Genomic DNA, 22,500 nt, shown 5'->3' with positions numbered 1-22,500 from the left:
GTGGCGAGGGCGGGACACGGCGCATGCGCCTTACGCCCAGCCACGCTCGACCCTCTCATATCTCATCTGGCGTCCGCCGATGGATACGTAAATTCTTTTTAAAAAAACGTCGCTACCAGGCCCCGGAAACCGGTCCTGCCGCCCCGCTGCCGTGGGTGTGTACAGCGGCGAGGTGCAGGCCAGCGCGGGGCTTATCTATAGGAGTCCCGTGCTAGAAAGGCGCCACGCTAGAGCTCTCCGCCAGCCCTCGCCACCGCTGCTCCCGCCCGGTGCCTCCTTCACCTGAGCCCACATGATGCATTAATTACAGGCGTCGTTAATACGAACACCTGGGTAGGGTGGGGCTGCGAGGGGCCGTACGAGGAGAGGTATATCGTACAGAACTGGAGCACTTCCACTCACGTGCCACAACGTGACGCCGAAGCCGAAGCGCTCCTCACTCTACGCCGTAAACAGTGAAGCATCCGGCCTAACGCCGCGATAACAGCCCGACCTTTTTGTGTCTGCGTCCAGATATTACACCGGCAGCCCGCGTGCGTCATTCCGACATGCAGGGAGCCCCGGGGCCTCGCGGACGACCCAGACCACGCCGCCATATTAGGAGGCAGCTGCAGGAAGAGGGAGCAATTCTACGGAGTTGGGTCGTGGAGGATGGGGCATGTGCGAGGCTCCACACTGAGTCCTGCTGGATGGCGGGTGGAGGGGGCGGAGAGGGACCTCGATGAGTGCTTCCCTCCTGACACAAACCTGACGCAAGCACGACCTTTATGACTGACTCGCTTCCAGAATTACGTCAGTGTGTGATAATTACAGCGTGACGCCGCCCCACCCGCCTCCCTCATCCTGGTGGGGAGAAATTTATCGCCCGGTCAGAGTGCAACACCTGAACAACAAAACAACACCAGCGTGCACAGACCAGCGTCCATGCAAGTACAACAAGAACAAGACACCAGCAATCATCACCCGCCACCCACCCTAGCACTGGTCTTGGTCTTCCTTATAATATCACACGCCCGGACCTTACCAAGCCTCACCTGTAATTACACTCGATTCAGGAACGGGACACCGGTAACGCCTGGCCGACGCGACCCACCTTGTAACACCTGTCCGCGTAGGAACAAGGAGGCCAGCCAGGTGCTCGGGGAGGGGGCCGGACGAGGTAATGGTAGTGGGGAGGAACACGAAGGTGGGGGGTGACTACTCAATGTGGGGGCAAAGCATCTAGCAGCAGGGCAGTAAGAGAGGATGTGACTAGGGTACTGGAGTGGTGCTCGGTGAGGATGGGGGGGGGGAGACGTGGATAGAAGAAGGGCAAACCAGGTAGTGTGTGGTGGAGGGGGAGGACAGAGGAGGGCAGCAAACAGGTGGTGGTGGGGGTTAGAGTTGGGGCAAGTTAGGGAGTGGGACACAGGAAGTTAGAAGGTATGTCGGTGATGGGGATGGAAGAGGAAAGGTTGCCAGGTGGTGGGGAAGAGAAGGAAGAGGAGGCAGAAGAGGTGGGAGGAGGTATTGAAAGTTACGATATTAAACTGCAAGTAGATATGGATGGTAGGAGAGAAGGCAACTACTAAAGCGGTAGGTGGGGAGGAGGGGTACTCACTATCAAGGTTGTGGATTGGCAAGGGTAGAAGGGATGCGGGGTGGGGGGGAAGGCTAGAAGCAACAAACTAGATAGGCATCCTAGTGGGGAGGGGAACAAGGTCAGGGAGGGGGTTAGGGGCGTCGGCACCTCCCAATCAGCAGAGTCTTGGTGCCCCGTTAGGAAAATGAAACTAAAAACACCACGACCTCCACGTCTAAAAAGTAGAAGCAAAACTGGGCCGGTAGAAACGTGCAACACTGTGGCACGCGATGATGATGATGATGATGGTGATGGTGATGGTGATGGTGATGGTGATGACGATGACGATGATGATGATGATGACAACGGTGATGATAAAGAAGGCAAAAAACAACAACAACAACAACAGCAAAAAAAAAAAAACACGAACAAACAAGGGGAAAAAGGACAATTACAAATAAAAATAGTATGAGGAAAGAAAAAAAAATAACAGTAAAATTAATACACATGACACAGGAGACACTGTTGCCAGAACTATTACGGAAAATAAACGAGGAAATAACAGGGAAATAGAGAGAGAAAAAAAAAACACAAAAATAAAGATAGACCAAAAAAAAAAAAAAAAAAAAATATGGAAAGGAGACAGAGAGGAAAAGTGAAGAGGAAGGGAAAAAGCAATAAATTAACTCAAGGATGTTCAGTGATGCGATTTATTCAATATAAAAAAACAATCTATTTCTTGAAGTTCTTTGACGTAACGACATGAGGAGGAGGAGGAGGAGGAAAGCAGGAATGGGTGAGAGGATATTGGGAAGGTTAGTGTGTGTGTGTGTGTGTGTGTGTGTGTGTGTGTGTGTGTGATAAATGCTCTTGGTATTTGGACAGAACGTGAGGCTGAGAGTAGGTGAAAACAAGGAAACAGGTTAAGACGGGAGTACAGGAAGTGGGGAGAAAATGAAGGATAAAAAGAGGTGGTGGTGGTGGTGGTGGTAGTGGTGGTGGTGGAGGAGGAGGAGGAGTTTTGTGAGTAGGGCAAGAATGTCATGTAGTAAGAATGTATGCGTCTTATAGCATATATCATGAAGTGTCCGAGGCATGAGAAGGAGGAGGACGGGGGCGATGAGAGCATGGGGGGAGGGACGAAGGAGGGGAAGGTTATGCAGCAGAGGTCTGGAAGCGTGTGCTGGCAAGGGAAGGAGAGGAGGAGGAGGAGGAGGGATAGAGGCGTGGGTAGGGGAGCAGCAGCTAGCGTTGGCAGGGAGGGGATGACGGAGGGGGTAGTGGAGTGTCTGGTAGCGCTTAGAGGTGATGGAGGCGGGAGAGGAGGGGAGGAGCGGTGGAGGGAGAGGAGAGAGGTGTACGCGCCGTTACCTCTATTGGCAGCACTGTAGCGAGCGTTTGCAGGGCTGACACACCGTCCCGCCAAGGCCGCCCTGACTGGCCCGAGCTGCCTCGCCTCACACTCACCCATTTTTCCCCCTCCTTCCTCACCCGCTGCCCTCACCCTTCACCCTCCCCTCATAAAGACACTGGCGCGGTGCAGGGCCGAGGACGCCAGCAGGAATGGACGATGCTCAGGAAGGGTAAGGTAAAAAGTGATAAATAAAAGGTAAGCGGAAGCCCCGTTCTGGCAACACTGGGTTACCACGAGATCGCACGTGCGTTGGGTGTTGCCAGATGCAGCGCCTCGACTTCCCCTACTCCCCTAGTCCCTACCCCCTTAAAAATGTAGTTTCATGCTTCGTAAGACACTTTATGCGCTGTTTTTTTTTTCTTTTTTTCACACTCTGCACATCATACGGAACACGCACACACCCACGAAAGAACAACGATAAAAACTGCGATGCAAACTCGCACGCAACCTCAAATATTTGGTAAGACTATAAAAAATGTATATCTAGATTAGTTTTTTCCTCGCCTCCTACAAGAGAGAAACTTGCTCAGATCTATAAATACACACATCTTGGACGGCCTGGGGATCAAAGTAACAGCTTACCACCTCCTCCTACCTGGATTTTGAGAGAAGCAGCTGTGTCTCGATGAAGTGTCTCGCAGCTTGGCCAGAGAGAGAGGCATGCTGGGTTTCATCGTGTGCCGGGCAGTGCGTCCCTCGTCACCTCTCTGCTGTGTGTGTGTGTTGGGGGGGGGTGAGGCAGTGGTTAGTGGGGGTTACTGAGCGAGATGGGGAAAAAGAGAGGGAGAGAGCGGATAGAAGCAGTGGACACAAGGAAAATACGTAACTTATGGAGAGCCGAAGTGAAGATAAATTAATCTAGGAAAAAAAGGAAGAGAAGGATAGAATGCGGTGGTGGCGACGAAGGAGGAGGAGAAGGAAGAAAAAAAGAGTAAAGATACACGAAGAAAACACACACAATAAAGGAATGAAGGATTGAAAGAAAGTTATATGTAGAGCGCCAAAGGGAGAGCGTAGATAAAAGAAGAGAGAGAGAGAGAGAGAGAGAGAGAGAGAGAGAGAGAGAGAGAGAGAGAGAGAGAGAGAGAGAGAGAGAGAGAGAGAGAGAGAGAGAGAGAGAGAGAGAGGATAAGGATAAAAGGATACGCAGGACATGCTCACACACTGATGGAAGGAAGGAAGGAGTTCACCGCGGCATTATATTGAAGCAAGAGTGACCGTTTATAGGGCCAGTCCTTTTTGTATAAGATCCTCCCCCTTCCCTATCCTCCCCTTGCCCCCTTCCCCCCCGCTCCTTCCCTCCTTCCCTTCCCCCTTACCCTGTTCCCCCGTCCCTCATCCCAATAGTAGGCCCACATACTGACCCTCGCATATCTCCTTCCTTCCTTCCTCCTGTTTACTCTTCCTATTTTAACCTCGCCAGTAAAGGTACCATTTCGGGTTGGGTTGGTCACGCTGACACCATGTACCTGAGAGAGAGAGAGAGAGAGAGAGAGAGAGAGAGAGAGAGAGAGAGAGAGAGAGAGAGAGAGAGAGAGAGAGAGAGAGAGAGATTGATGAATATCTATCTGCATGCATTTTTAGACTCTCTCTCTCTCTCTCTCTCTCTCTCTCTCTCTCTCTCTCTCTCTCTCTCTCTCTCTCTCTCTCTCGTACCTACACCATCAAGAAACCTTCGATTTGCATTATTACGAAACCTTTGCTCGCTCTTACCCATTTTTCTTTCATCACTACCGCATAAACACGACGAACACACACACACACACACACACACACACACACACACACACACACACACACGATAAAAGACAATTACGCTGCATTACAAAAGAGATAAGAACAAAGAAATGACAATAACGATATTCACACATAACTATAAATGAATATACGCAGAAAGGAGAAAGAAACGAGTGTGTGAGAGAAGAGTGTTTGTGAATGATATGCAGAGTCACGGTCATGTCAATTGATATTAAGTATTAATTACCATTGTGCTTTGTGTTTTTCTTACAATCTTAGGTTATCTGATCTGCCAGGAGTTCATCAGACGCCAGGTTTTGTTACAATGTCGAGAAATTAGTGGATTAGGATTCATGATAGAAAAGGGAAAAGGGAAGGAAAACAGTAAAAAATAAATATATAAAATAAATCATTTAAATAAAAGTGAAGAAATTAAATGAAAACGAATAAAAGAAACAAATGAAACAAAAAAAAATAGTGACGGCAAAGATGTTTATTGCCTCTTTTCCCTTACCACGTGATATTTCTGAGTAAACATCAGAGAAGTGAGCGTGGTATGTTACTTCACTTCCGCACAACACTTCTCCTCCTTTCCAAAAAAAAATCAAGCGTTAGTAGTAAGCACGATACACCAGGGCAGTAATAGTAGTAGTAGTAGTAGTAGTAGTAATACAACGCAGACACATCCATCGTCGCATCTCACACACTTGGTCCACTCATCTCTAGTTTAGTCGCGCGGCGCGGTGCACAAGAAGAACGCTGAGAATCCCTGTGGCAGATGTCTTGTGTGGACAGATGCATCTCTAGGGTTTGGTCGGCGCGCGGGGGCCCATGCTGCCCGGCGCATTCCTCATGGCAAAAAACACAATGAAAGTCACGGTGTAATGAGCAGCACGAAGGGGATATTTAAGCCGCTGGCCGAGTAATAACGGACTGGGTGGAGGCGGGGGGCGTGAAAGGAGCCGCCGCCACCACCACAGTCCTGCCCATCATCATCATCATCATCATCGTCGCCAACACAGTACCAGACATTCTAATCACCAACACTATAGTCATCCTTGTCCACACCACAGATTTATTCATCCTCTTCACCTTCATCATCATCATCAGCACAGTACCAGGCATCCTAATCATCACCATAGTCATTATCATCCGCACCACAGGTCTATCCATCCTCACCATCATCATCACCATCATCTTTTCCACAACCTTAACGATCTTCTTCACCACTATCGTCATTATTACCTGCACTGAAGCCCTCCTCTTCACTATCATCATTATCATTATCACATCTAACTGTTCCAGCCCTCCTCTTCACTATCATCATTATCACCGGCTCTATAGACCTAGCCATCTTCTTCATCACCACCTGCAATATTCCTAACCTCCTCTTCACCATCATCATTATCACCTAGACCACAGACCTAACCATCTTCTTTATCACTATCATCATTACCATCCGCATTTCAGCGCTAACCATCCTCTTCACTATCATCATCACATGTTCTGGTCCAAGCCGCCTTATTCACAACCATCATCATCGGCGGGGAAAAAAAAAAATAAAATAAAAACTCTTCAGTCATCTGGTATTCTCACACATTTCCTGCCTGTATTCTCAAAAGTTTCAGCGTCTTGTAATGGAAAGTAACAAGGTTTTCAAGGGTACTTTTATTCTCCTAGTGATGCTTTAGTTCTGGTTCATCAGTGGGAGAAAAGACCCGTGAGAAACCGACTAATCATCTCAGTGGCCTTTGAAAAATAGTCCTTATGAAAGAATGAAGGGCTAAAGAATATAAGCCTCTACTGGTCATCTATTCCCTGTCAATCAGTCCATTACTCCCCTTTGAGCAAAGTTCACAGATGCACCGATAAACTGACCATGCAATGAATTCTTAAAAAGGGAAGCGAAAAAAAAAAAAAAGAGAAAAGAAAAGACAGATAGCATGAAAAGAGAAGCTCCTACATTACATTAGCGTGTATGAACATGAAAATGAAAAGGAAAAAAAGAGAAAGGAAGTTCTTACATCACATTTGCGTGCATAAAAATAAAGAAAAGAGGAAGAGAAGTATGAACTTGAAAAAAAAGAAAAAAACAAAAAAAACTCCTACATTAACGTATATGAACCTGAAAAAAAAAAAAGAAAGTCGTGCATTACATTAGCGTGTATGAACCAGAGCACCACAGAGGGATGAGCGTGACTGACGGGAGGGATGGGTGTGTCCACAAAGGGCTTAGTTAACGTGAGCACAGCCACCCACCCAGCCAGCCTTACTGCAGAGTAGCGCGGGTCACGGCCACCACCACCACCACCAAGCCTTAGCTCAGGCCGACTCATTCCCAGCTCCCAACTCCACCCACCTCATCCTGCCTCGCTCCTCCCGCCCACCCTTTCCATCCTCTGTCCTCGGATCTCACTCCCACTCACCACTGTAGGAAAGAAAAGGATCACCTCTAGATGTTCTTTAACTAAAATGACAGCAACTGCTCCTCCATTTATAGGATCACTTCTAGATGTTACCTTTACTACAGTGTCATCTCCTCCTCCTCCTCCTCATCCATTATAGGCAAGAAACGATCACTTCTAGATGTTCCCTAGCTGTAGTAACACGTCCTCCTCCTCCATTATACGGAAGAAAAAGGGCCACCTCTCACCTCTGCAATTTCCGCTTAACTGCAATGACCCCTCCTCCTCCTCCTCCTGCTACTCTTTCTGGTCCTGCTACTCCTCCTCCTCTTCATCATCATTACCATAATCGTCGTTTTCATGGTCAGCACCAGCATCATCGCCACCACCATCACCACCATCAGACATTCTCGAGCCACAGTAGCGTCTTTGTTTACATCAAGCTTGGCCAGACTCGCCCCGCTGCTTAATTCAGCGTGAACCGCAACACGGCCTCTTCACCTCTGCAGCTGCCCCGCCGCCGCCGCCGCCGCCGCCACCACCACCACCACCACCGCCACTACCAAATTTAGCCTCACTCCTGATTCGCCACTATGAGTATATTTATCATTAACACTAACGAAAATACTTTTGTTTTTAATTGATAGTTTAACTTCTATTGCTACTTACACTTGTTCTTCTACTCTTACTACTTTACTTCATGTGATTTTAAGTCTCCTTCTGTCAGTTCTATTTCTTCTATCAATATTTTTTTTATCATCTTTTCTATTAATATTTTAACTTATATTACTACTTACTTTTAATCTTCTACTATTCCTATTTCACGTCTACTTCTATTTTTGTCTTTTAGTAGTTCAGTCCCTTCTACTAATAGTTTTCATGTCTTTTACTAATAACTGTATGTTTTCCACTAGTAATTCTATATGAACCTTCTACTACAAGTATTAGTTAGTGTATAGTAGTGGAATCAAACAGCCCAAGAATAATGTAAGGTTCTGTTACAGCTTGTTTTCCTTTATAAGTTCACCATTACCACCACCAGTCTCTACTCCTTCATCACCACCACTACAACTAACACCAACACCACCAAAACTCACCCAAACTGTTAAAATTCCACCACCATTAGTCTTTCCTTCTCAATCGCCACTATAAACACCATCTACCACCATCACCGCCAACAGCAATTATTCCTATCACCATTACCACCACCACCACCACCTGGATCTCGGCACGTAAAGCTGCTGTAAGATACTCAACAAGTACCTCGTCTTGTCTTTTTTCATCAAAGGAGGGTTTTAGACGTGAAATTATGGGGTGATTAAAGCAGCGTGGTGAGGCTTTCGTCTGGCGAGGGAAAGATCTTGGTAGGAAGTGGGAGAGCGTGGGCAGGAGAGGAAGAGGAGGAGGAAGAGGAGGAGGAAAATAAAATGTGTGGAGGAGCAGATAGTGTGGGTGGAGAGAGAGAGAGAGAGAGAGAGAGAGAGAGAGAGAGAGAGAGAGAGAGAGAGAGAGAGAGAGAGAGAGAGAGAGAGAGAGAGAGAGAGAGAGAGAGAGAGAGAGAGAGAGAGAGAGAGAGAGAGAGAGAGAGAGAGAGAGAGAGAGAGTAAAAAAAAATCATAAAAAAACGAGGGAAGCAGAAACTGGATAATAAAAGGAAGGGAAAGAGAAAAATGGATGATATGATGAGAGGGAGAAAAGGCGAGGAAACAGAAGAAAAAAGGACACAGATGCAAAAATACTTAAAAAGAAGTCCCCCCCCAAAAAAAAAAAATAAAAAAATAAAAACATTATACATAAACACATGGAAGGAAAGATGAAACAGAAGATGATAAATACGAAGGAAGGGAAAAGGAGAATGAAGGAAAGGAAAGAAGAAGTAATTAAAGAAGCAGGAAGGTTATCATAGGTGAGAAGCGATGAGTAGGAATGTTGCAGGGAAGAACGTCAAGGAGGAGGAGGAGGAGGAGGGGAATTCTTAGGAGGTAACACGAGGACGAGAGGAGTTACTGGGAAATATTAGCAGGACGAGGGAAATTACCAGGAAGAGTATTATGGGAGGGAATGTATGAGACGAGAGGAACGGAGGCGGGAGGTGAGGGGAGACAAGACGAAATGGGAATGTAGGAGAAATAGTAAAAGAGGAAAAGATGCACGTTTGTAAATGCGAAGAAGAAGAAGAAGAAGAAAAAGAAGAAGAAGAAGAAGAAGAAGAAGAAGAAGAAGAAGAAGAAGAAGAAGAAGAAGAAGAAGAAGAAGAAGAAGTAGTAGTAGTGCAACAGCAATAGCAAAAACAATATCAGCAGCAGCTACAGCAACAACAACAACAACAACAACAACAACAACAACAACAACAACAACAACAACAACCAGAGAAATGCAAAAACAAGAACATGAACAAGAAGAACAAGAAGGAAACTGTTAAGAGAAAGAAAAAAGCGATTTGAGAGAGAGAGAGAGAGAGAGAGAGAGAGAGAGAGAGAGAGAGAGAGAGAGAGAGAGAGAGAGAGAGTAAAGAAAAGCGATATGGCAGTATGGGAGAGGGGGAGTTAACGGTGGGAAAGGGAAGAGATGGAGAAGGAAGAAGGGGACTGGAGAAAAGAGAAAAGAGAGAAGGGAAGGGAAGGGATGGGGGGAGGGGGGAAGCAAGGACAGTAAGATGGCTGACCGGTCCATACATAAATTTTCGATGTCCTCTATAAAAGATCGGCGCACACACACACACACACACACACACACACACACACACACACACACACACACACACACACACACACTACCGTACAAGACAAGGAAGTTATATGTAGAGACAAGCTGATAGATAGATAGATAGATAGATAGATAGACATAAAGAGAGACAGATAGATAATAAAATGTACAAGGCAGATAAAGAGATCAACAGATAGATAGATAGATAAGGAAATAGATAAACACCAAAATATAGAAGCAATATTTCATACTAAGCCTGCAGAAAAATAAGTAACCAATATACAATAAAGGAAGATAAAGGCGACAATTCCACTTAGTAAACACGTCAGTAATGTTTGAAGGTAAAGGTGAAGAGTGAAGGGGAGAGGCGAGGACCGGTTTGATGGAATGACGATAATGTGCAAGATGAAGAAAAAGAAGAAGAAGAAGAAGAAGAAGAAGAAGAAGAAGAAGAAGGAGAAGGAGGAGAAGAAGAAGAAGGAGGAGGAGGAGAAGAAGAAGAAGAAGAAGAAGAAGGAGAAGAAGACAACGACGACGACAATGATAAATATAAAGATGAAAATGTGAATACTGATGATTATAATGATGGTAATGATGAAAAAAAAAACAATTAAAACGATCAAAACACCACAATTTCAACCATCACCATCACAATCACCACCCTCGTCAGGACACTTTCACAAGGGAACACCTTTATCTCCCCTTACCTCCCTTCCCCTTCCCCTTCCTCTCCCACACACCTACCGACCTCTTCTTCGACCGTTGGCAGGTCAGGAGGTGGAGGGAGGCGAAGTAGGGAGGATGAGAGGAGGATAACGAGGATTAAGAAGAAGAGGAGGAGGAGGAGGAGGGTGGGCCAGGTAACAATATTTTGATCACTGCTTTCACGCATCATGAATCTTAATCTTTGCCTACGGTCTTGTCTGAGCGCCGCGAGACACCTGTAAACACCTGACAGAAACACACACACACACACACACACACACACACACACACACACACAGCATTCTTGATAAGTTGATGCGGGACAAAAAATTAATCTTCGCACATACTTTCGGCATACTTTCATCAACTTTCCTAAGATAAACTGTTTATTACCTGATATTTTGCAGGATAAAGGAAGTGTGTGTGTGTGTGTGTGTGTGTGTGTGTGTGTGTGTGTGTGTGTGTGTGTGTGTGTGTGTGTGTGTGTGTGTGTGTGTGTGTTTACTTAATCCTTTGGGGAGTGAAACAGATTGCAAATGAACGCCACACATTTACGATAACTGCAACACTGCATTGATATCCCATACTGCTGACTCCTTCTTCTCCTCCACCTCCTCCACTTCCTTCTTCTATTTCTTCTCCTCCATCTCCTCTTTCCTCTTGACCTCCTTACTTTTTTCATGTACTTTCTTCTTTTCTTCTTATTTTTCCCTTTTTTTTTAACTGACTTTTATCTTCTCCTCCCCCTCCATCTCCTTGTTCTTTCCTTCTTCTAATCTTACTTCCTTCTTCACTGATATTTCTTAATTTTCTTCTCTTCTTGTTATTGTTATTATTGTTCTTGTTCTAGTTCTTTGTTTATCTCCACCTCCTCATTCCATACCAATGCCTCCTCCATCCCCTCCTCCTCTTCCTCCTCCTCCTCCTTCTTCTGACGTATCGGCTGTGGCCTTGCAATCATTCTCTTACCGGCGTTACGCAAGGTGATGACGTTGGTGGTGGTGGTGGTGATGGTGGCGGCGGCGGCGATGGTGGTGGGGGGTTGTGATGGTGGTGGAACATTGATTGTCATGTGATCTTGTATTTATTTATTTTGTTTTTTTTTTCACATTAGTTTCTTTCACTCCCGCGCCCCGAAAATGATGAGGCGTGGGGGAGTAAAAGAACAGAGTGACCGAATGAGAGATGAATGCATGAATGAGTAAAGAGGATGAGAGAGAGAGAGAGAGAGAGAGAGAGAGAGAGAGAGAGAGAGAGAGAGAGAGAGAGAGAGAGAGAGAGAGAGAGAGAGAGAGAGAGAGAGAGAGAGAGAGAGAGAGAGAGAGAGAATTATATAGGTACGTACAAATATGCATATCTACATAAGTACATACATACATACATACTCGCACACACACATACGTAAATACAAACATACATACATACATACATAAATATACAGCAAAAACATATGTACACGTATACATCCAAACAAATAGACAAACAAACTGAGAGACGGACAGATAGACAGAAAGACAGACAGACAGAAAGGCAAACAAACAGAAAGACAGAAAGAAAGACATAAAAACAAGAGGAATAAAATAACATACACATAAATAGAAGAGAAAAGGAGCGAAGGAGAAAAAAAGAGAGTATAAAAACAGGAAGACTGGACACACCCACACAAATGGAATATTTGAAACGCTGCTGGAATTATTCACCACCTGTATATATAAAAAAAAGGGAAATGAAAAAAAAAAATAAAAAAGTTAGCGAAAAATGAGACACAGAGAGAGAGAGAGAGAGAGAGAGAGAGAGAGAGAGAGAGAGAGAGAGAGAGAGAGAGAGAGAGAGAGAGAGAGAGAGAGAGAGGGGGTAATACAAAAGATAAATACAGGAATAAAACGAAATGTAAAAAAGAAAAGAAAAAAAAACAGACAGACTTTTTACATAAAGACGAGTATAGAATAATATTTCACCAACACTAATATTTTTTCTCTCTTTTTCTTTCTTTCATTTTTTTTTCTCTTTTTTTTCCATTTGATGTTTTTTCTACCCCCTTTTATCTTTCAACTCCACACACACACACACACACACACACACACACACACACACACACACACACACACACACACTCTTAGACCAACACTCCGCGGGTCGGTCTGTTGCCTGCAGGTGAAAGCGGAACATGACTCACCCAACGCAGGTATGAAATGAATAAGTGACCAGGTGAGTTCATGGTGTGGTGGTAGTGGTGATGGTGGTGGTAGTGGTGGTAGTGGTGGTGGTGGTGATGGTATGCTTTGATGTGGGTGCGAGTTTGGGGGGTGGGGGAGAGAGAGAGAGAGAGAGAGAGAGAGAGAGAGAGAGAGAGAGAGAGAGAGAGAGAGAGAGAGAGAGAGAGAGAGAGAGAGAGAGAGAGAGAGAGAGAGAGAGAGAGAGAGAGAGAGAGAGAGAGAGAGAGAGAGAGAGAGAGAGAGAGAAACAGGTGCAAACGCTGAACAAGACACAACAAAACAAATGCATACGAAAGAAAAACAAGAACAACAAAAGTGAAGGCATAAAGCAGAAATAAAATAAAAGAGAATAAATAAACAAAAGGGAGGCTAGGAGAGGGAAGGTGAAGGAAGAGAAGGGAAGGAGGGAGAGCCTGTAGGTAGGTGAGTAGGTGGATGGGTAAGGTGACCTGCTGAGCACACCTGAATTATCAATGGGAATTCCTAGCAGTAGTAAGGTGGAGCGTGTCAATGATGTAGCATGCAAAGGAGCCTTCTTACTTCACCTCCTCCTCCTCCTCCTCCTCCTCCTCCTCTTCTTCTTCATTCTTACTTCCTTACCCTTTTACAGCCTCTCTCTCTCTCTTTCTCTCTCTCTCATTATGTATCGCTTTTATTTATATATCTTTTTTTTAATATTAAGGCTCGTTAGGGTAAATATGTGTGCTATTACTTTCTCTCTCTCTCTCTCTCTCTCTCTCTCTCTCTCTCTCTCTCTCTCTCTCTCTCTCTCTCTCTCTCTCTCTCTCTCTCTCTCTCTCTCTCTCTCTCTCTCTCTCTCTTGGAAGTGCTGTTTTGCGTTTCTTTCATCTAGTCTATTTCCTTCTCTTCCTTATCAACCTCCTTCCTTCCTTCCTTCCTTCCTTCCCAATATCTTCCTTTCTTCTGTTCCTGCACTCCTTCTTTTCTTCTCTATTATTATTCCTTCTTCCTTTCTTTCTCCCTTCTCAATATCTCCCTCTTTCTTCCTTCCTTCCTTCCTTCCTTGCCAATACCTCCCTCCTTCTTCTGTCCACATACTCCCTGCTTCCCTAACAACACCCGGCGCACCAATACGATGATTTTTTAAGAAGTCAATCAACATTTTGTCTCCCAACCCTTTTTTTTTCCTCCCTCGCTCACATGTTTCTCTTTGCCTTTGTTTCGTTGACGCTTGTTTGTTTATTCATTCACCTTTGCTGTCGTGTTCTTTGTAGCGTAGTGAGGGGAGGAGGAGGAGGAGGAGGAGGAGGAGGAGGAGGAGGAGGAGGAGGAGGAGGAAAGCAAGAGGCAAATGATCGACAAGTATTTATGACTGCTGTGACTAATACTTGAATTAATGATTCGTGTGAGAGAGAGAGAGAGAGAGAGAGAGAGAGAGAGAGAGAGAGAGAGAGAGAGAGAGAGAGAGAGAGAGAGAGAGAGAGAGAGAGAGAGAGAGAGAGAGAGAGAGAGAGAGAGAGAGAGAGAGAGAGAGAGAGAGAGAGAGAGAGAGAGAGAGTATAAAGCTTGCCTCCCTACGGACATCTAAGTTTTCAAGATAACACTGATACCCCGGGCCTTTGAAATGAGAGAAGTTGCAGTTAGTATTAAAAACAAAAGATAAATAAACAAAGATAGAAAGAAAGGGAATGAAAGAAAGAGAAGAAAAAAGAATGAAACGAAATAGAAAGAAAAATAAAGCAAAAAAAGAAAGAAGAAATAGAAGTTAAACATTTTTGAGGGATCGCATGTACATAGAAGGAAGGAGGAAGAAATACATACTTTATTACTTCAATACTATATCCATCCATCCATCCATCCATCTATCTATCTATCTATTATTATTATCATCGTTATCAGAGACGCAACAAATAAACAAAAAAAAATAATAATATCAAAAGTGGAAGGATTATCTTAACATAACATTGAGAGAAAAAAAAAATCCAGAGCATTATAAACAACGATATAAACAAACAATACAATGAAATCACAGAACAGGTACACTTGGCGAGGCGCAGCACAACATGTACACATCCCACCTTCCTGCCTGACTTCACTTAATCCTCATGAACACAGCGATTCCGTGATAGCAGCGACAGGGAGCAGCAGCTGACACCAAACACAGTAACACACCTCTTGCGCGCCGCCACCGAGGGTCAGCGGTAGGAGAGAACAGTGGCAGTGCAGGAGTGAGGAGACAGCCACTCGCTCACCTGATTAAAAGGCGTAGAGGCCGTGCAGGGTGTAAAGGATAAGGAGTAGAGTGCCGTACAGAGTAGAGGGCAGGGAAAAGGGGTACTAGAAGCCAAGCATGTGAGAAGACAGCCACGCACTTTCCTGGGAGCATTGGCCGTACAGGGAGTAGAGGGCAGGAAATAGAGGGTGTAGTTGCCGAAGATGAGAGTTGAGGAGCCAGCCACGCACTCTTCTGATCACCATGTGCATCTATCGCTGATGGGAGGGACTGGTCGCCAAACAAGGTAGGCGCGCTGCTCCGTATAAGGATGCGCTATAATGGGAGGCCTTCGCTGCAGTTTGAATATGAAGTCTCGTGGGGTAAAACAAAAACAAAGCAACAACGATGATAAATTATGATTATTCTCTTTATGTAACTTGTCTTGTTTTATCCCTCAGGAGTATTGTAGCAAGCAAGTAAAGGCCCAAACACAGACACACACACACACACACACACACACACACACACACACACACACACACACACACACACACACACACTACTCATGAATATAAAGAAAAAATAAGATAAAACTGATATCAAACAACTGGACATTACGAGCTTGAACTAATTAAAAAAACACAAATAGGTAAGTAGACTAACACGATCAATAAATGAATAACGAAAAAATTGGCGTCACTGTCGTAACAGATGAATGCATGAATAGATAAATGAATGATATGAAGTGTGTGTGTGTGTGTGTGTTTGTGTGTGTGTGTAAATTGATAACGCCACCTTCGTCTATATTACAGTACATCGTGAACAGTAGAACATATAGAGAAATTCACATCTTTTTTTTTTTGTCTCCCTCTTCTCTTAAAGTATGACTCAGATTGTTATTATGAGTGAAGGGGAACAGGTGCGTGTGAACAAAGAGAGAGAGAGAGAGAGAAAAAAAAAAGAAAAAGAAAAAAAAAAAGACGATCATTTTGGAGACAGTTGCGTGCGTTCCACCTCCTCGTACACGCACAGAGGACCTTAGTAGGGGAGCACCGAAGGCCACACATGCATTAGTAAGCGAGGTGTTCTGAAGCTCCGACATAAGATCATTGCGGCTTGTAAGACACTCTTGCTTCCTTCTCTCTCTCTCTCTCTCTCTCTCTCTCTCTCTCTCTCTCTCTCTCTCTGGTCCGCCACGTGTTGGGTAATGGTGAATGATGTTTTATTGCATTAAATATATAAATCAAATAAATAAATGGTGTAGTGTCAGAAGGTGCACAATACTGAGGGGAAGAGAGAGAGAGAGAGAGAGAGAGAGAGAGAGAGAGAGAGAGAGAGAGAGAGAGAGAGAGAGAGAGAGAGAGAGAGAGAGAGAGAGAGAGAGAGAGAGAGAGAGAGAGAGAGAGAGAGAGAGAGAGAGAGAGAGAGAGAGAGAGAGAGAGAGAGAGAGAGAAAGTAAAAAAAAAATAAAAAAAGACTATGACTAAATGAATGAAGAGACAGAGGTAATCTTTATTGACTCCACTACATCTATAAGCTGCATTCTGTACAGCCACCACCATCCATATGTGCGTTGTCTGGTACAGCATCACAACAACAACAAGAGGGACGAACATTCTGAATCTCGTAACAGTCACACGTATGGAAGCCGTAGATCCGTGCATGCCTCCGTGGTAATCCTCCCAATGCCAGATAAGGGAATGAAATGAAGGTTCTTACGGGAGAATCAAGACCATTAAAGGGAATGACCAAAATTGTTAAGGAGGCACCGCTGCGGGACACCTATTAAGAAGTACGTACGCTCTGCTAGCTAAAGACGTAGCATATTCTCCAACCACACTTTTTTTATTTATTATTATTATTTTTTTTTTATTATTATTTTCGGTTGAAGGGGACTGGCCGAGGGAAAAAAATAAATAAAGAGAGAAAGAAAATAAATAATTACACCCCAGACAAAAAACACACAACAGAAAAACACCGACACTTTCTGCTCTTGTATGATGTCCTAGCCAATAAATGCATTGCGTGTCACAATTATTACTTCACTCGAGTAACTGAACAACCTTACTGAGCTAAAATTTAACTACACACAGGCACTAAAAAGACTGGACTGCTTGATAACTGGCTAGCTATGAGTGACGCCCTTCAAACGTAATCCTTCAGACTTGCACCTAACCATACCATCACCAGGACAGCACAAGGCAGCAGTGATTAACGCCGTGAGGGATCGTCCTTCACTGATACGCTCAACACAAACCCAGCCCAACACGAAGCCAGTGACAAAGACGGCAAGACAATACAGGATTACAAGTTTACAAGAATAAGATAGACTTCGTTTAGACTTCCTGCCATTGGAAGTATCAAGGAAGAGAATGGTGACAATTACAGCCATGGGAGGAAGGAGGAGGGAGGGAGATGAAAAAAATAATAAATAAATATGTATTCACGCTCTTAAGTCTGAGGAATTATGATGCAGGAATAGAAAGAAAAGTCCCGAGTCATTCGCCGCTGAATGTGAGCAAAGACTTGTTCGGGAATTAGCGAGGAGAAAAATGTAAACCGCAGCAGCAGCGCGTTTACATTGGAGAGAAGTATGAGAGACGGAGAAAAAAATGTATGTGAGAATATATTGGTGGATTAAATGGATAGCTACACACACACACACACACACACACACACACACACACACACACACACACACACACACACACACACACACACACACACACACACACACACGTAAGACTTTTTTTTTTATAGATTTTGAAATATTTGATCACTATTATTATTATTATTATTATTACTATTATTATTATCATTACTACTTCTACTACTACTACTACTACTACTACTACTACTACTACTACTACTACAACTACTACTACAACTACTACTACAACTACTATCAATATCATCCTCATAATCACCACTTTATTTGTGTATTTATGTATGACTTTCTTATCCGGGCCACAAAACACTTCAAAGGTTGGAGAGACGAGAAATATATATAATGTCACTAGGAGGAGGCGTGTGAGGCAGCGTAGAGAGAAGGCGCGGGAGGGAAGGCGGAACGAGTGTGGGCACCTTGAACACGTCCCCTGCGTACCGTGGAGAGCACACGAGGGAGCTGAGGCGCGGCTTTCCACCTTGAGATGTAGAGAAAGTGTGTGAAGTTTACGCTTCTAATGCTGCTTAATTCTACTTTTGTTGCTGCTGCGGCTACTACTACTACTACTACTACTACTACTACTACTACTACTACTACTACTCTCTCTCTCTCTCTCTCTCATGTTCTCCCACGCGCACTTCAGCAGTAGTAGTGAAATGATGACTAAATACCTTCGTTATAGATTGATGGGTCTCCTGGTGTCTGTCATAATGTCTCTCTCTCTCTCTCTCTCTCTCTCTCTCTCTCTCTCTCTCTCTCTCTCTCTCTCTCTCTCTCTCTCTCTCAATTATCTATTCAAATAGCTGTATAAATCCTGCAGCATGAGTCAGCCGCCTTCTCTCCTTCACTTCACAACACGCCCTCCTCCTGCTCTTCTTCCTCCTCCTCCTCCTCCTCCTCCTCCTCCACTTTAACCTCCGTCACCTCTGTAACTCAAGACAACCGGCTCTCACAGAGGTGCTCGCACTTGCCTCCTCATTAAGCTGGCTACTGACTCAAACCTCTAGAACCAGACGAAAAAAATTATGAGAGCAATAAAAGTTTGGGTGTTAAGTAAGACAGCAGCAGTATAGTCGAGAATTTTTCCTTTTTTTGTCTTGTCTTCTGTCTTCTTCATTTCAGTTCTTCCAGTTTATCCGCCTCGTCTTGCTGTCTTTTATTTTTCCTTCCTCCCGTTTATATTTATTCTATCTCTTCAAGTTTTCTTTCCCGATTCTTTATGTTTAATTTTTCCTGTTTATCCTCCTTTCTCCTCCTCTTCTTGCTGTCTCTTGCACCTTTTCCCTCACCATTTGCATGTTTTCTCGCCTTTCTTTTTCAATGCACACATTTTCTCTTCACCCTCTTCCTTCTGTTGTATCCTGTTCCTCCTTCTCCTCTTAACAACTCCCTCATGTTTCTGCTTCATCATTTATCTTCCATCTCCTCTCTCTCCCCTCCTTGATGACCGGCTCTTCTTCTTGTCATCACGTGTCTCTGTAAATTAAACTCAAGATGCAAGTACTACTGCAAAACTCTTAGGTAGCACAACGTCAGACTTCACTGCCGCGTGCTCCTCCATGGCGGGGCTCGATGCGGTAGGAGTGACGTGTGCGTGTGTGTGTGCGTGTGTGGGAGGAGGCCAAGAGAGCGAGCCAGCCAGTAAGCCATGGAAGGAGTAAAGCAGCAAGGAAGTAAAAAAGCAAGGAAGCAAGGAAGCAAGGTTAGTGCGTGGCTGAGTCTAGTTTAACTGCGGGGTTTTGTCAAGAAAGTGCTAAGTCATTTTCCTGTGTTTAGAATCTTAATGTTTTGAGTTAACTTTCCTCCTTCACTCAATTCTTTCCATCTTTCCTCCCTCACTACCTTTGTCATTTTAACCTTCCTTGCCTTCCTTCAATATCTCTTCCCTCCATCACTTACTGCTCTTATTTTTCTTCTTTTTCCTCCTTCTCTCAGTTTTTCCCTCTTGTCCCCTCACTAATTTTATCATCTCAACCTTCCTTGCCTCCCTACAGAATCTCCGTCTTCCTTCCATTCCTTCACTATCTCTCTTGATTCCACTTAGTTTTTTTCTACCTTCTCTTCACCATTTCACTATATCATCCTTTTCTACAATCTTCCCTATCTCCTTTCTTCCCTTCCTACTAGTGTCTCCTTTGCTGCAACGGCCTACAGAGGTGCCAGTGTTAGTGTTAATGCCACTGTGGTTCCTGGAGACTGAGGGAGGCTGTGGAAGGGAAGCTAAGGAAGGGAGGCTGAGGGTGCAAGTTAGGCAGTGATAGCCATGACGCGCCTGACGGAGAATGATCATGGTGTGTGTGTGTGTGTGTGTGTGTGTGTGTGTGTGTGTGTGTGTGTGTGTGTGTGTGTGTGTGTGTGTGTGTGTGTGTGTGTGTGTTGCTTTCAAGTCTCACTCTGTGTCCTGGAACTCTCCCTCCCTCCCTCCCTTCCTTCCTTCCTTCCCTCCCTCAATCCTGCAGTCCCACTGACCCGGACGCTGGCCAGGAAGGAAGGGGTGCAGGCGACCAAGCGCTACCACGTGTTTTCCCCACCAGGACTGAGTGTGCTGCGCTGCGTGACGCCGCCACTAACACCGCCACCACCACCACATCATCAACAGCAACACCAACACAATCTTTTTACAACTTCCCTTTTCCTCCACTAGCAAACAGCAGTCAAGGAGGGAAGAACAGGATATATGAATAAAATATGACTAATAAACAGGCAAGTAAATGAATATATAAATGAGTAACTAGGTAAAATTAATAAATGGATGAGTATAAAAGGAGTTGCTTATTTTGTGGTGAAGTGTGAAGCTCTCACCCGTGTGCCCCTGTCTCTCTCAGCAGCCTTGCACGGCACGCGGGGAACACCAGGACCAAAGCAATGGTAAGTGTTGCAATAGTGATGATGATGGTGATGATGATGATGATGATGATGATGGTGATGATGATGATGATAAAAAAGAACAATATAATTACAATGATGATAATAATAATAATAATAATAATAATAATAATAATAATAATAATAATAATAATAATAATAATAAGAAGAAGAAGAAGAAGAAGAAGAACAGGGACAGACAACAGGAACACAGTAACAGCAGTAGCATCACGACGACCACCACCACCACCACCACCACCACCAAGAACAACAACAACAACAACAACATCAACAACAACACTCAAACAACATCCTCCCAACAGCATCCAACACATAACTACAAATCTTGAGTGTAGCATTACTGGTGGCAGCGGAGATGACGAGGACAGACACAATGGCAGAGATGTGACACCCGTGACGGACGCGGAGGTGGTGGTGGTGGTGGTGGTGGTGGTGGTGGTAGCCTTGACATTATCACTATTGCTGGTGCCATAGTGGGGTGGCACCAATCGTGGGAGCCGCAGCCACGCCCTTTGCTCTGGCCGTGTGTCGGTGGAATATTGACGAAGGGGGCGCCAACTGCCGGATCGCGGGGCCCAGGAGGGTGTGTGGGGGAAGGGGGCACAGTAGCAGGGGGAGGAATGAGGGTGATGATGGAGGAGCAGTAGGATAAGGAGAAAACGGGGTAAGGGCCGGAGGTAAAGGTTAGGGGGGGGGAGAGGGGTTAAGCTTGACCAGTGGGCAGGACTTGGGGTGTTTTTGCCGTCTTACTGGTCCTCTGGTCCTCCCATTGACCATCTCTTCCTCTCGCCTCTAAAGTGGTCAGCACAATACTGCCTGCCCTGCATTCACCTTCTTGTGATGCAACTCCTAACTGACCAGCAGGGCCTCCGCCGCCACCACCACCACCACCACCACCATCACCTTCGCTACAACCATTACCCGTCACTACCACCATTACCGGCCGCTACCACCATCGCTACTGCCCCCCCCCACCCACCTGGTGCCTACGCTACATCATCGTCATCAACACCCCAGCCGCCGGGGAATGTGAGGAGTCCGCTGCACTAATGAGTAGCGTGCAGGCGAGGCATGGGCTGCGGTGCCTGCTGTGTGGCGACTTCAGGATTACAATAAGACGAACAACAGGGACACCAGTGACAGCAACAACTATTACCACTGCTGCTTATACAATAATTATTATTATTATTATCATTATTATTATTATTATTATTATTATTATTATTATTACTACTACTACTACTATTACTACTACTACTACTACTACTACTACTACTACTACTACTGTTAAAAGTATTATTATTATCATTATTATTATTAGTAGTAGAAATAGTAGTAGAAGTAGTAGTAGTAGTAGTAGTAGTAGTAGTAGTAGTAGTAGTAGTAGTAGTAGTAGTAGTAGTAGTAGTAGTAGAAGTAGTAGTAGTAGTAGTAGTAATAGTAGTAGCAGTAGTAGTAGTAGTAGTAGTAGTAGTAGTAGTAGGAGGAGGAGGAGGAGGAGGAGGAGGAGGAGGAGGAGGAGGAGGAGGAGGAGGAGGAGGAGGAGGAGGAGGAGGAGGAGGAGGAGGTAGTAGTAGTAGTAGTAGTAGTAGTAGTAGTAGTAGTAGTAGTAGTAGTAGGAGGAGGAGGAGGAGGAGGAGGAGGAGGAGGAGGAGGAGGAGGAGGAGGAGGAGGAGGAGGAGGAGGTATATTGTTACTTTATAATCATCATCATCATCATCTCACTTTCCAATATTATTATTATGTTTATCCTTATTGTTTCTTATTCTCGTTCTTGATCTTGATGTCCTACTTCTTCTTCTCATCATCATCACTATTACTACCACAACGACTACTATTACTGCTGCTGCTGCTACTACTACTGTCATTATAATACTACTACTCCTAATAATAATACAATAGTAATAATAAATAATAATAACAATAATAATAATAATAATAATAATAATAATAATAATAATAATAATAATAATAATAATAACAATAATAATAATAATAATAATAATAACTAATAATGAATAACTAT

General features: G+C 44.5%; 1 protein-coding gene across 13 annotated transcripts in view; it reads right to left on the bottom strand.

Annotated features, from left to right (window-relative positions):
* The window catches only part of LOC135100844 (orphan steroid hormone receptor 2-like), a 262,572-nt gene that overhangs the window by 144,404 nt on the left and 95,668 nt on the right, over positions 1-22,500 (bottom strand). For 5 of the 13 annotated variants that reach the window (XM_064004291.1, XM_064004293.1, XM_064004295.1 and 2 more), the window contains exon 1: positions 1-1,061. This exon is cut by the window's left edge and continues 391 nt beyond it. The exons of 5 other annotated variants lie outside the window; for them this stretch is intronic. The gene's annotated coding sequence lies outside the window, so the exon portion shown is untranslated. Of the gene's footprint in view, positions 1,075-3,570; positions 3,621-22,500 lie in introns of those variants that run through there. 3 more of the 13 variants (XM_064004305.1, XM_064004301.1, XM_064004300.1) reach the window with 3 other exon arrangements.

Source organism: Scylla paramamosain, chromosome 5 (assembly GCF_035594125.1).
Source record: "Scylla paramamosain isolate STU-SP2022 chromosome 5, ASM3559412v1, whole genome shotgun sequence".
NCBI classification, from domain to species: domain Eukaryota; kingdom Metazoa; phylum Arthropoda; class Malacostraca; order Decapoda; family Portunidae; genus Scylla; species Scylla paramamosain.
Note: the sequence above shows the minus strand (reverse complement) of the source record. Positions and strands in the feature narration are given on the sequence as shown.